Raw genomic sequence first — 13,699 nt, 5'->3', positions numbered from 1 at the left:
ATATGTTTATTTCTGCTGTAAACGTGTTTATTTCTGCTGTAAATATGTTTATTACTGCTGTAAACATGTTTATTCTTGCTGTAAACGTGTTTATTTCTGCTGTAAATATGTTTTTTCCTGCTGTAAACATGTTTATTTATGCTGTAAATATGTTTATTCCTGCTGTAAACGTGTTTATTCCTGCTGTAAACGTGTTTATTTCTGCTGTAAATATGTTTATTCCTGCTGTAAACGTGTCTATACGTGCTGTAAACATGGTTATTTCTGCTGTAAATGTGTTTATTTCTGCTGTAAACCTGTTTATTTCTGCTGTAAACCTGTTTATTTCTGCTGTAAATATGTTCATTTCTGCTGTAAACGTGTTTATTCCTGCTGTAAACCTGTTTATTTCTGCTGTAAACGTGTTTATTCCTGCTGTAAACCTGTTTATTTCTGCTGTAAACGTGTTTATTTCTGCTGTAAAGATGTTTATTTCTGCTGTAAACGTGTTTATTCCTGCTGTAAACGAGTTTATTTCTGCTGTAAACATGTTTATTTCTTCCGTAAACATGTTTATTTCTGCTGTAAACATGTTTATTTCTGCTGTAAACATGTATATTTCTGCTGCAAACATGTTTATTCCTGCTGTAAACATGTTTATTCCTGCTATAAACATGTTTATTTCTGCTGTAAACGTGTTTACTTCTGCTGTAAATATGTTTATTCCTGCTGTAAACATGTTTATTTCTGCTGTAAATATGTTTATTCCTGCTGTAAACATGTTTATTTCTGCTGTAAATATGTTTATTCCTGCTGTAATCGTGTTTATACGTGCTGTAAACATGGTTATTTCTGCTGTAAATATGTTTATTACTGCTGTAAACATGTTTATCCTTGCTGTAAACGTGTTTATTTCTGCAGTAAATATGTTTGTTCCTGCTGTAAACATGTTTATTTATGCTGTAAATATGTTTATTCCTGCTGTAAACGTGTTTATACGTGCTGTAAACATGGTTATTTCTGCTGTAAATGTGTTTATTTCTGCTGTAAACCTGTTTATTTATGCTCTAAATATGTTTATTTCTGCTGTAAATGTGTTTATTTCTGCTGTAAATATGTTTATTACTGCTGTAAACATGTTTATTTCTGCTGTAAACGTGTTTATTCCTGCTGTAAACGTGTTTATTTCTGCTGTAAACGTGTTTATTCCTGCTGTAAACCTGTTTATTTCTGCTGTAAACGTGTTTATTTCTGCTGTAAATATGTTTATTTCTGCTGTAAAGGTGTTTATTTCTGCTGTAAATATGTTTATTACTGCTGAAAACATGTTTATTCTTGCTGTAAACGTGTTTATTTCTGCTGTAAATATGTTTGTTCCTGCTGTAAACATGTTTATTTATGCTGTAAATATGTTTATTCCTGCTGTAAACGTGTTTATACGTGCTGTAAACATGCTTATTTCTGCTGTAAATGTGTTTATTTCTGCTGTAAATGTGTTTATTTCTGCTGTAAATATGTTTATTTCTCCTGTAAACGTGTTTATTCCTGCTGTAAACGTTTTTTATTCCTGCTGTAAACCTGTTTATTTCTGCTGTAAACATGTTTATTTCTGCTGTAAAAATGTTTATTCCTGCTGTAAACGTGTTTGTTCCTGCTGTAAACGTGTTTTTTTCTGCTGTAAATATGTTTATTCCTGCTGTAAACGTGTTTATTCCTGCTGTAAACCTGTTTATTTCTGCTGTAAACGTGTTTATTCCTGCTGTAAACATGTTTATTTCTGCTGTAAATATGTTTCTTCCTGCTTTAAATACGTTTATTTCTGCTGTAAATATGTTTATTCCTGATCTAAACGTGTCTATACGTGCTGTAAACCTGTTTATTTCTGCTGTAAATATGTTTATTTCTGCTGTAAACGTGTTTATTCCTGCTGTAAACGTGTTTATTTCTGCTGTAAACGTGTTTATTCCTGCTGTAAACCTGTTTATTTCTGCTGTAAACGTGTTTATTTCTGCTGTAAACATGTTTATTTCTGCTGTAAACGTGTTTATTCCTGCTGTAAACGAGTTTATTTCTGCTGTAAACATGTTTATTTCTTCCGTAAACATGTTTATTTCTGCTGTAAACATGTTTATTTTTGCTGTAAACATGTATATTTCTGCTGCAAACATGTTTATTCCTGCTGTAAACATGTTTATTCCTGCTGTAAACCTGTTTATTTCTACTGTAAGCGTGTTTACTTCTGCTGTAAATATGTTTATTCCTGCTGTAAACATGTTTATTTCTGCTGTAAATATGTTTATTCCTGCTGTAAACATGTTTATTTCTGCTGTAAATATGTTTATTCCTGCTGTAAACGTGTTTATACGTGCTGTAAACATGGTTATTTCTGCTGTAAATATGTTTATTACTGCTGTAAACATGTTTATTCTTGCTGTAAACGTGTTTATTTCTGCAGTAAATATGTTTATTCCTGCTGTAAACATGTTTATTTATGCTGTAAACATGGTTATTTCTGCTGTAAATGTGTTTATTTCTGCTGTAAACCTGTTTATTTCTGCTGTAAACGTGTTTACTTCTGCTGTAATTATGTTTATTCCTGCTGTAAACGTGTTTATTCCTGCTGTAAACATGTTTAATTCTGCTGTAAATATGTTTCTTCCTGCTTTAAATACGTTCATTTCTGCTGTAAATATGTTTATTCTTGCTGTAAACATGTTTATTTCTGCTGTAAATATGTTTATTCCTGCTGTAAATATGTTTATTCCTGCTGTAAACGTGTTTATTTCTGCTGTAAACGTGTTTATTCCTGCTGTAAACCTGTTTATTTCTGCTGTAAACGTGTTTATTTCTGCTGTAAACGTGTTTATTTCTGCTGTAAACGTGTTTATTTCTTCCGTAAACATGTTTATTCCTGCTGTAAACGTGTTTATTCCTGCCGTAAACCTGTTTATTTCTGCTGTAAACGTGTTTATTTCTGCTGTAAACGTGTTTATTTCTTCCGTAAACATGTTTATTCCTGCTGTAAACCTGTTTATTTCTGCTGTAAACGTGTTTACTTCTGCTGTAATTATGTTTATTCCTGCTGTAAACGTGTTTATTCCTGCTGTAAACGTGTTTATTTCTGCTGTAAATATGTTTATTCCTGATGTAAACGTGTCTATACGTGCTGTAAACATGGTTATTTCTGCTGTAAATATGTTTATTTCTGCTGTAAACGTGTTTATTCCTGCTGTAAACCTGTTTATTTCTGCTGTAAACGTGTTTATTCCTGCTGTAAACCTGTTTATTTCTGCTGTAAACGTGTTTATTTCTGCTGTAAATATGTTTATTTCTGCTGTAAACGTGTTTATTCCTGCTGTAAACGAGTTTATTTCTGCTGTAAACATGTTTATTTCTTCCGTAAACATGTTTATTTCTGCTGTAAACATGTTTATTTCTGCTGTAAACATGTATATTTCTGCTGCAAACATGTTTATTCCTGCTGTAAACATGTTTATTCCTGCTGTAAACGTGTTTATTTCTGCTGTAAACGTGTTTACTTCTGCTGTAAATATGTTTATTCCTGCTGTAAACATGTTTATTTCTGCTGTAAATATGTTTATTCCTGCTGTAAACATGTTTATTTCTGCTGTAAATATGTTTATTCCTGCCTGTAAACGTGTTTATACGTGCTGTAAACATGGTTATTTCTGCTGTAAATATGTTTATTACTGCTGTAAACATGTTTATTCTTGCTGTAAACGTGTTTATTTCTGCAGTAAATATGTTTGTTCCTGCTGTAAACATGTTTATTTATGCTGTAAATATGTTTATTCCTGCTGTAAACGTGTTTATACGTGCTGTAAACATGGTTATTTCTGCTGTAAATGTGTTTATTTCTGCTGTAAACCTGTTTATTTATGCTCTAAATATGTTTATTTCTGCTGTAAACGTGTTTATTTCTGCTGTAAATATGTTTATTACTGCTGTAAACATGTTTATTCTTGCTGTAAACGTGTTTATTTCTGCAGTAAATATGTTTGTTCCTGCTGTAAACATGTTTATTTATGCTGTAAATATGTTTATTCCTGCTGTAAACGTGTTTATACGTGCTGTAAACATGGTTATTTCTGCTGTAAATATGTTTATTACTGCTGTAAACATGTTTATTCTTGCTGTAAACGTGTTTATTTCTGCAGTAAATATGTTTGTTCCTGCTGTAAACATGTTTATTTATGCTGTAAATATGTTTATTCCTGCTGTAAACGTGTTTATACGTGCTGTAAACATGCTTATTTCTGCTGTAAATGTGTTTATTTCTGCTGTAAATGTGTTTATTTCTGCTGTAAATATGTTTATTTCTCATGTAAACGTGTTTATTCCTGCTGTAAACGTTTTTTATTCCTGCTGTAAACCTGTTTATTTCTGCTGTAAACATGTTTATTTCTGCTGTAAAAATGTTTATTCCTGCTGTAAACGTGTTTGTTCCTGCTGTAAACGTGTTTTTTTCTGCTGTAAATATGTTTATTCCTGCTGTAAACATGTTTATTCCTGCTGTAAACCTGTTTATTTCTGCTGTAAACTTGTTTATTTCTGCTGGAAACGTGTTTATTTCTTCCGTAAACATGTTTATTCCTGCTGTAAACGTGTTTATTCTTGCTGTAAACCTGTTTATTTCTGCTGTAAACGTGTTTACTTCTGCTGTAATTATGTTTATTCCTGCTGTAAACGTGTTTATTCCTGCTGTAAACATGTTTATTTCTGCTGTAAATATGTTTCTTCCTGCTTTAAATACGTTTATTTCTGCTGTAAATATGTTTGTTCTTGCTGTAAACATGTTTATTTCTGCTGTAAATATGTTTATTCCTGCTGTAAATATGTTTATTCCTGCTGTAAACGTGTTTATTTCTGCTGTAAACGTGTTTATTCCTGCTGTAAACCTGTTTATTTCTGCTGTAAACGTGTTTATTTCTGCTGTAAACGTGTTTATTTCTGCTGTAAACGTGTTTATTTCTTCTGTAAACATGTTTATTCCTGCTGTAAACGTGTTTATTCCTGCCGTAAACCTGTTTATTTCTGCTGTAAACGTGTTTATTTCTGCTGTAAACGTGTTTATTTCTTCCGTAAACATGTTTATTCCTGCTGTAAACCTGTTTATTTCTGCTGTAAACGTGTTTACTTCTGCTGTAATTATGTTTATTCCTGCTGTAAACGTGTTTATTCCTGCTGTAAACGTATTTATTTCTGCTGTAAATATGTTTATTCCTGATGTAAACGTGTCTATACGTGCTGTAAACCTGTTTATTTCTGCTGTAAATATGTTTATTTCTGCTGTAAACGTGTTTATTCCTGCTGTAAACGTGTTTATTTCTGCTGTAAACGTGTTTATTCCTGCTGTAAACCTGTTTATTTCTGCTGTAAACGTGTTTATTTCTGCTGTAAACATGTTTATTTCTGCTGTAAACGTGTTTATTCCTGCTGTAAACGAGTTTATTTCTGCTGTAAACATGTTTATTTCTTCCGTAAACATGTTTATTTCTACTGTAAACATGTTTATTTCTGCTGTAAACATGTATATTTCTGCTGCAAACATGTTTATTCCTGCTGTAAACATGTTTATTCCTGCTGTAAACCTGTTTATTTCTGCTGTAAGCGTGTTTACTTCTGCTGTAAATATGTTTATTCCTGCTGTAAACATGTTTATTTCTGCTGTAAATATGTTTATTCCTGCTGTAAACATGTTTATTTCTGCTGTAAATATGTTTATTCCTGCTGTAAACGTGTTTATACGTGCTGTAAACATGGTTATTTCTGCTGTAAATATGTTTATTACTGCTGTAAACATGTTTATTCTTGATGTAAACGTGTTTATTTCTGCAGTAAATATGTTTATTCCTGCTGTAAACATGTTTATTTATGCTGTAAACATGGTTATTTCTGCTGTAAATGTGTTTATTTCTGCTGTAAACCTGTTTATTTCTGCTGTAAACGTGTTTACTTCTGCTGTAATTATGTTTATTCCTGCTGTAAACGTGTTTATTCCTGCTGTAAACATGTTTATTTCTGCTGTAAATATGTTTCTTCCTGCTTTAAATACGTTCATTTCTGCTGTAAATATGTTTATTCTTGCTGTAAACATGTTTATTTCTGCTGTAAATATGTTTATTCCTGCTGTAAATATGTTTATTCCTGCTGTAAACGTGTTTATTTCTGCTGTAAACGTGTTTATTCCTGCTGTAAACCTGTTTATTTCTGCTGTAAACGTGTTTATTTCTGCTGTAAACGTGTTTATTTCTGCTGTAAACGTGTTTATTTCTTCCGTAAACATGTTTATTCCTGCTGTAAACGTGTTTATTCCTGCCGTAAACCTGTTTATTTCTGCTGTAAACGTGTTTATTTCTGCTGTAAACGTGTTTATTTCTTCCGTAAACATGTTTATTCCTGCTGTAAACCTGTTTATTTCTGCTGTAAACGTGTTTACTTCTGCTGTAATTATGTTTATTCCTGCTGTAAACGTGTTTATTCCTGCTGTAAACGTGTTTATTTCTGCTGTAAATATGTTTATTCCTGATGTAAACGTGTCTATACGTGCTGTAAACATGGTTATTTCTGCTGTAAATATGTTTATTTCTGCTGTAAACGTGTTTATTCCTGCTGTAAACCTGTTTATTTCTGCTGTAAACGTGTTTATTCCTGCTGTAAACCTGTTTATTTCTGCTGTAAACGTGTTTATTTCTGCTGTAAATATGTTTATTTCTGCTGTAAACGTGTTTATTCCTGCTGTAAACGAGTTTATTTCTGCTGTAAACATGTTTATTTCTTCCGTAAACATGTTTATTTCTGCTGTAAACATGTTTATTTCTGCTGTAAACATGTATATTTCTGCTGCAAACATGTTTATTCCTGCTGTAAACATGTTTATTCCTGCTGTAAACCTGTTTATTTCTGCTGTAAGCGTGTTTACTTCTGCTGTAAATATGTTTATTCCTGCTGTAAACATGTTTATTTCTGCTGTAAATATGTTTATTCCTGCTGTAAACATGTTTATTTCTGCTGTAAATATGTTTATTCCTGCTGTAAACGTGTTTATACGTGCTGTAAACATGGTTATTTCTGCTGTAAATATGTTTATTACTGCTGTAAACATGTTTATTCTTGCTGTAAACGTGTTTATTTCTGCAGTAAATATGTTTATTCCTGCTGTAAACATGTTTATTTATGCTGTAAACATGGTTATTTCTGCTGTAAATGTGTTTATTTCTGCTGTAAACCTGTTTATTTCTGCTGTAAACGTGTTTACTTCTGCTGTAATTATGTTTATTCCTGCTGTAAACGTGTTTATTCCTGCTGTAAACATGTTTATTTCTGCTGTAAATATGTTTCTTCCTGCTTTAAATACGTTTATTTCTGCTGTAAATATGTTTATTCTTGCTGTAAACATGTTTATTTCTGCTGTAAATATGTTTATTCCTGCTGTAAATATGTTTATTCCTGCTGTAAACGTGTTTATTTCTGCTGTAAACGTGTTTATTCCTGCTGTAAACCTGTTTATTTCTGCTGTAAACGTGTTTATTTCTGCTGTAAACGTGTTTATTTCTGCTGTAAACGTGTTTATTTCTTCCGTAAACATGTTTATTCCTGCTGTAAACGTGTTTATTCCTGCCGTAAACCTGTTTATTTCTGCTGTAAACGTGTTTATTTTTGCTGTAAACGTGTTTATTTCTTCCGTAAACATGTTTATTCCTGCTCTAAACCTGTTTATTTCTGCTGTAAACGTGTTTACTTCTGCTGTAATTATGTTTATTCCTGCTGTAAACGTGTTTATTCCTGCTGTAAACGTGTTTATTTCTGCTGTAAATATGTTTATTCCTGATGTAAACGTGTCTATACGTGCTGTAAACATGGTTATTTCTGCTGTAAATATGTTTATTTCTGCTGTAAACGTGTTTATTCCTGCTGTAAACCTGTTTATTTCTGCTGTAAACGTGTTTATTCCTGCTGTAAACGTGTTTATTTCTGCTGTAAACGTGTTTATTTCTGCTGTAAATATGTTTATTTCTGCTGTAAACGTGTTTATTCCTGCTGTAAACGAGTTTATTTCTGCTGTAAACATGTTTATTTCTTCCGTAAACATGTTTATTTCTGCTGTAAACATGTTTATTTCTGCTGCAAACATGTATATTTCTGCTGTAAACATGTATATTTCTGCTGCAAACATGTTTATTCCTGCTGTAAACATGTTTATTCCTGCTGTAAACGTGTTTATTTCTGCTGTAAACGTGTTTACTTCTGCTGTAAATATGTTTATTCCTGCTGTAAACATGTTTATTTCTGCTGTAAATATGTTTATTCCTGCTGTAAACATGTTTATTTCTGCTGTAAATATGTTTATTCCTGCTGTAAACGTGTTTATACGTGCTGTAAACATGGTTATTTCTGCTGTAAATATGTTTATTACTGCTGTAAACATGTTTATTCTTGCTGTAAACGTGTTTATTTCTGCTGTAAATATGTTTATTTCTGCTGTAAACGTGTTTATTCCTGCTGTAAACGAGTTTATTTCTGCTGTAAACATGTTTATTTCTTCCGTAAACATGTTTATTTCTGCTGTAAACATGTTTATTTCTGCTGTAAACGTGTTTACTTCTGCTGTAATTATGTTTATTCCTGCTGTAAACGTGTTTATTCCTGCTGTAAACGTATTTATTTCTGCTGTAAATATGTTTATTCCTGATGTAAACGTGTCTATACGTGCTGTAAACCTGTTTATTTCTGCTGTAAATATGTTTATTTCTGCTGTAAACGTGTTTATTCCTGCTGTAAACGTGTTTATTTCTGCTGTAAACGTGTTTATTCCTGCTGTAAACCTGTTTATTTCTGCTGTAAACGTGTTTATTTCTGCTGTAAACATGTTTATTTCTGCTGTAAACGTGTTTATTCCTGCTGTAAACGAGTTTATTTCTGCTGTAAACATGTTTATTTCTTCCGTAAACATGTTTATTTCTGCTGTAAACATGTTTATTTCTGCTGTAAACATGTATATTTCTGCTGCAAACATGTTTATTCCTGCTGTAAACATGTTTATTCCTGCTGTAAACCTGTTTATTTCTGCTGTAAGCGTGTTTACTTCTGCTGTAAATATGTTTATTCCTGCTGTAAACATGTTTATTTCTGCTGTAAATATGTTTATTCCTGCTGTAAACATGTTTATTTCTGCTGTAAATATGTTTATTCCTGCTGTAAACGTGTTTATACGTGCTGTAAACATGGTTATTTCTGCTGTAAATATGTTTATTACTGCTGTAAACATGTTTATTCTTGCTGTAAACGTGTTTATTTCTGCAGTAAATATGTTTATTCCTGCTGTAAACATGTTTATTTATGCTGTAAACATGGTTATTTCTGCTGTAAATGTGTTTATTTCTGCTGTAAACCTGTTTATTTCTGCTGTAAACGTGTTTACTTCTGCTGTAATTATGTTTATTCCTGCTGTAAACGTGTTTATTCCTGCTGTAAACATGTTTATTTCTGCTGTAAATATGTTTCTTCCTGCTTTAAATACGTTCATTTCTGCTGTAAATATGTTTATTCTTGCTGTAAACATGTTTATTTCTGCTGTAAATATGTTTATTCCTGCTGTAAATATGTTTATTCCTGCTGTAAACGTGTTTATTTCTGCTGTAAACGTGTTTATTCCTGCTGTAAACCTGTTTATTTCTGCTGTAAACGTGTTTATTTCTGCTGTAAACGTGTTTATTTCTGCTGTAAACGTGTTTATTTCTTCCGTAAACATGTTTATTCCTGCTGTAAACGTGTTTATTCCTGCCGTAAACCTGTTTATTTCTGCTGTAAACGTGTTTATTTCTGCTGTAAACGTGTTTATTTCTTCCGTAAACATGTTTATTCCTGCTGTAAACCTGTTTATTTCTGCTGTAAACGTGTTTACTTCTGCTGTAATTATGTTTATTCCTGCTGTAAACGTGTTTATTCCTGCTGTAAACGTGTTTATTTCTGCTGTAAATATGTTTATTCCTGATGTAAACGTGTCTATACGTGCTGTAAACATGGTTATTTCTGCTGTAAATATGTTTATTTCTGCTGTAAACGTGTTTATTCCTGCTGTAAACCTGTTTATTTCTGCTGTAAACGTGTTTATTCCTGCTGTAAACCTGTTTATTTCTGCTGTAAACGTGTTTATTTCTGCTGTAAATATGTTTATTTCTGCTGTAAACGTGTTTATTCCTGCTGTAAACGAGTTTATTTCTGCTGTAAACATGTTTATTTCTTCCGTAAACATGTTTATTTCTGCTGTAAACATGTTTATTTCTGCTGTAAACATGTATATTTCTGCTGCAAACATGTTTATTCCTGCTGTAAACATGTTTATTCCTGCTGTAAACCTGTTTATTTCTGCTGTAAGCGTGTTTACTTCTGCTGTAAATATGTTTATTCCTGCTGTAAACATGTTTATTTCTGCTGTAAATATGTTTATTCCTGCTGTAAACATGTTTATTTCTGCTGTAAATATGTTTATTCCTGCTGTAAACGTGTTTATACGTGCTGTAAACATGGTTATTTCTGCTGTAAATATGTTTATTACTGCTGTAAACATGTTTATTCTTGCTGTAAACGTGTTTATTTCTGCAGTAAATATGTTTATTCCTGCTGTAAACATGTTTATTTATGCTGTAAACATGGTTATTTCTGCTGTAAATGTGTTTATTTCTGCTGTAAACCTGTTTATTTCTGCTGTAAACGTGTTTACTTCTGCTGTAATTATGTTTATTCCTGCTGTAAACGTGTTTATTCCTGCTGTAAACATGTTTATTTCTGCTGTAAATATGTTTCTTCCTGCTTTAAATACGTTTATTTCTGCTGTAAATATGTTTATTCTTGCTGTAAACATGTTTATTTCTGCTGTAAATATGTTTATTCCTGCTGTAAATATGTTTATTCCTGCTGTAAACGTGTTTATTTCTGCTGTAAACGTGTTTATTCCTGCTGTAAACCTGTTTATTTCTGCTGTAAACGTGTTTATTTCTGCTGTAAACGTGTTTATTTCTGCTGTAAACGTGTTTATTTCTTCCGTAAACATGTTTATTCCTGCTGTAAACGTGTTTATTCCTGCCGAAAACCTGTTTATTTCTGCTGTAAACGTGTTTATTTTTGCTGTAAACGTGTTTATTTCTTCCGTAAACATGTTTATTCCTGCTCTAAACCTGTTTATTTCTGCTGTAAACGTGTTTACTTCTGCTGTAATTATGTTTATTCCTGCTGTAAACGTGTTTATTCCTGCTGTAAACGTGTTTATTTCTGCTGTAAATATGTTTATTCCTGATGTAAACGTGTCTATACGTGCTGTAAACATGGTTATTTCTGCTGTAAATATGTTTATTTCTGCTGTAAACGTGTTTATTCCTGCTGTAAACCTGTTTATTTCTGCTGTAAACGTGTTTATTCCTGCTGTAAACGTGTTTATTTCTGCTGTAAACGTGTTTATTTCTGCTGTAAATATGTTTATTTCTGCTGTAAACGTGTTTATTCCTGCTGTAAACGAGTTTATTTCTGCTGTAAACATGTTTATTTCTTCCGTAAACATGTTTATTTCTGCTGTAAACATGTTTATTTCTGCTGTAAACATGTATATTTCTGCTGCAAACATGTTTATTCCTGCTGTAAACATGTTTATTCCTGCTGTAAACGTGTTTATTTCTGCTGTAAACGTGTTTACTTCTGCTGTAAATATGTTTATTCCTGCTGTAAACATGTTTATTTCTGCTGTAAATATGTTTATTCCTGCTGTAAACATGTTTATTTCTGCTGTAAATATGTTTATTCCTGCTGTAAACGTGTTTATACGTGCTGTAAACATGGTTATTTCTGCTGTAAATATGTTTATTACTGCTGTAAACATGTTTATTCTTGCTGTAAACGTGTTTATTTCTGCAGTAAATATGTTTATTCCTGCTGTAAACATGTTTATTTATGCTGTAAACATGGTTATTTCTGCTGTAAATGTGTTTATTTCTGCTGTAAACCTGTTTATTTCTGCTGTAAACGTGTTTACTTCTGCTGTAATTATGTTTATTCCTGCTGTAAACGTGTTTATTCCTGCTGTAAACATGTTTATTTCTGCTGTAAATATGTTTCTTCCTGCTTTAAATACGTTTATTTCTGCTGTAAATATGTTTATTCTTGCTGTAAACATGTTTATTTCTGCTGTAAATATGTTTATTCCTGCTGTAAATATGTTTATTCCTGCTGTAAACGTGTTTATTTCTGCTGTAAACGTGTTTATTCCTGCTGTAAACCTGTTTATTTCTGCTGTAAACGTGTTTATTTCTGCTGTAAACGTGTTTATTTCTGCTGTAAACGTGTTTATTTCTTCCGTAAACATGTTTATTCCTGCTGTAAACGTGTTTATTCCTGCCGTAAACCTGTTTATTTCTGCTGTAAACGTGTTTATTTTTGCTGTAAACGTGTTTATTTCTTCCGTAAACATGTTTATTCCTGCTCTAAACCTGTTTATTTCTGCTGTAAACGTGTTTACTTCTGCTGTAATTATGTTTATTCCTGCTGTAAACGTGTTTATTCCTGCTGTAAACGTGTTTATTTCTGCTGTAAATATGTTTATTCCTGATGTAAACGTGTCTATACGTGCTGTAAACATGGTTATTTCTGCTGTAAATATGTTTATTTCTGCTGTAAACGTGTTTATTCCTGCTGTAAACCTGTTTATTTCTGCTGTAAACGTGTTTATTCCTGCTGTAAACGTGTTTATTTCTGCTGTAAACGTGTTTATTTCTGCTGTAAATATGTTTATTTCTGCTGTAAACGTGTTTATTCCTGCTGTAAACGAGTTTATTTCTGCTGTAAACATGTTTATTTCTTCCGTAAACATGTTTATTTCTGCTGTAAACATGTTTATTTCTGCTGTAAACATGTATATTTCTGCTGCAAACATGTTTATTCCTGCTGTAAACATGTTTATTCCTGCTGTAAACGTGTTTATTTCTGCTGTAAACGTGTTTACTTCTGCTGTAAATATGTTTATTCCTGCTGTAAACATGTTTATTTCTGCTGTAAATATGTTTATTCCTGCTGTAAACATGTTTATTTCTGCTGTAAATATGTTTATTCCTGCTGTAAACGTGTTTATACGTGCTGTAAACATGGTTATTTCTGCTGTAAATATGTTTATTACTGCTGTAAACATGTTTATTCTTGCTGTAAACGTGTTTATTTCTGCAGTAAATATGTTTATTCCTGCTGTAAACATGTTTATTTATGCTGTAAACATGGTTATTTCTGCTGTAAATGTGTTTATTTCTGCTGTAAACCTGTTTATTTCTGCTGTAAACGTGTTTACTTCTGCTGTAATTATGTTTATTCCTGCTGTAAACGTGTTTATTCCTGCTGTAAACATGTTTATTTCTGCTGTAAATATGTTTCTTCCTGCTTTAAATACGTTTATTTCTGCTGTAAATATGTTTATTCTTGCTGTAAACATGTTTATTTCTGCTGTAAATATGTTTATTCCTGCTGTAAATATGTTTATTCCTGCTGTAAACGTGTTTATTTCTGCTGTAAACGTGTTTATTCCTGCTGTAAACCTGTTTATTTCTGCTGTAAACGTGTTTATTTCTGCTGTAAACGTGTTTATTTCTGCTGTAAACGTGTTTATTTCTTCCGTAAACATGTTTATTCCTGCTGTAAACGTGTTTATTCCTGCCGTAAACCT

This window comes from Telmatherina bonti (assembly GCF_933228915.1).
Source record: "Telmatherina bonti genome assembly, chromosome: 7".
Lineage (NCBI taxonomy): Eukaryota > Metazoa > Chordata > Actinopteri > Atheriniformes > Telmatherinidae > Telmatherina > Telmatherina bonti.
This window is presented reverse-complemented; position numbering follows the sequence as displayed.